General features: G+C 35.6%; 1 non-coding gene across 1 annotated transcript; it reads right to left on the bottom strand.

Moving 5' to 3' along the window:
- Window positions 1–1,679: 1,679 nt before the first annotated feature.
- Window positions 1,680–1,747, bottom strand: LOC118480806. Its single transcript, XR_004863783.1, has one exon. It is a non-coding gene; the product is annotated as a small nucleolar RNA R66 (small nucleolar RNA).
- Window positions 1,748–2,098: the final 351 nt, after the last annotated feature.

Raw genomic sequence — 2,098 nt, 5'->3', positions numbered from 1 at the left:
CATTCAGATCCATCTCCAAAGGACAATAAATACTGTTTGTATTTTAGGATTGCTTATTTTAACAAACTTATAACTTATTGAGTTTTTGAACCCTTAATATCTCAGAACTATAAACCCATGTAACTGTAGAAGAAATATGCAAAAGTGAAACCGAGGATAAGGCAAAAATGAAACTTTGAAAAGTTAGGTGGCTAAAGTCAAGAAGCAGACACATCCCTGGCGCAAACCAGCGATGTGGATTGATATATAATAATGTGATTGGGCCAAGAAACCCACTAGACCGACAACTATTTAATTTTTAAAAAATGATTGGGCCGATTAACTGTTATCATTTATTAAACACATGGAACGAGATGATGTTATTCAATTAATGATCATGTGAGAAACTGATATCATCAATTAAAATGGCCAACAATCAATACAATCTTATTGGACCTCAAATATTATGAATCTTGGGCCGATATATTCGATTAGTGTGATCTTATGTGCCTCACAATTTGACTTTAATATTGTCTTGAATTTATTTGGACCTCAATATGCATGACCGACAACAGTTGTTTCACAAGATAAAACTATTGGACCTACAATTTTTTTAGCCACTAAATCCGACAAGCCATTTTAAAGTCTATTTATAATTTGACCGAGTAGAACATATGACATGCAACTATGGGATCGAGGTGATAAGTGGTTCTGACACTTTGTTCACGTGATGTGAAGGCCCGATGCAATTAATGACTTGGATACTTTTACCCACACCACACAACCTGATTAATATTCTCACGCGAAATGAATGTTTTTCAAACGAAATGGTTATCGTTCAAACGAAATGGAACATCTTTTCATGCGAAATAACATGTTTTCAAACGAAATGGGCAATCTTCACCCGAAATGGTACGTTTTCATACGAAATGGAACTTTTTAAACGAAATGAAACTGTATTTCGTGCGAAATGAAATCTTTTCACGCGAAATGAAGAATTGTAGCCATTTCGTGCGAAATCAAGTTCAAATTCAAACGAAATAGTGAACTTTGGTGCGAAATGGAGCTGTTGACACGCGAAATCGGACAGAAAAACTTAGATTTCTCCTAAACGGCTTAGAATCCTCTGAAACTTTGTAGGGTTATAGATCAGGTGTTTTCGCACAACATATCCAAAAGGGTAAATTACACTTTTCGTCCTTTATGTTTGTATCAAATTGCAATGGATACCCTTTAACTTTAATAATTACAGTCGCAATTCTTTATTTGTAAAAATGGTTACACTCTAGGTCCTTTAGCACTAACCTAGTTATATTTTTCAGTTAAGTAATATCATGTGCACCTCATATGAGGGCATTTATGCCTTTTCACACCTTATTTCTTCCCCATTATAATCCCTCATTTATAACACCCACCACCACCACTATTTTCTTTCTTTCCTAGCCACCGCCACCACCACCACCTGTAACCACACCACCATCTGCCATCTCCGGCAACAACCATTACCACCATTTCCGGCAACAACCATCACCACTGACACCACCTTATAGACAATCGCTTTCTAGGTTGCTTTATTTATCAATTAAAGTAATTAATTAATCACTCGTAGTGCCCAATGCAAACTTCATCACTTCAAGAACCAAAATCTCAAATTATTTCATTTAAATATATGAACAAAATAGAAATTCAAATTTTAAATGTGCCTCAACGTAGAATGCTTATAATTGTCATTAAAATCATGTCTCAAAGACATCATGCCATCACTGGATTACTGTCACGACCCCCGACCCACCCTGGACGGAATCGGGTGCCGTGAGCAGTCCAGTGGTACCGGGGATTATTTTTGAAAAACATTACAGTGGAAATTTCATCAGGACCATGAGTTAGGAAAAATATCAGAGTTTAGAAACACCGGATTTTATTTAAATAGATGGAATAAATTCCATGTTTTACAAAGGTAGCTTTTAATACGGGATAAACCCAAAAACAATATTTCTTAAGTTGATTTAATTAATAAAATAAGCCACTTCTTGATGCCTTTCAGTGTCGTATTCATCTCTTACTCCAATCTACTGTATTTACCTGAAACGCGTTTTAAAAAGGTTTTGTCAGCGGAAAA

This window comes from Helianthus annuus, chromosome 7, assembly GCF_002127325.2.
Source record: "Helianthus annuus cultivar XRQ/B chromosome 7, HanXRQr2.0-SUNRISE, whole genome shotgun sequence".
NCBI lineage: Eukaryota > Viridiplantae > Streptophyta > Magnoliopsida > Asterales > Asteraceae > Helianthus > Helianthus annuus.
The sequence above is the reverse complement of the archived record's forward strand: the minus strand, read 5'-3'. Positions and strand labels throughout refer to the sequence as shown.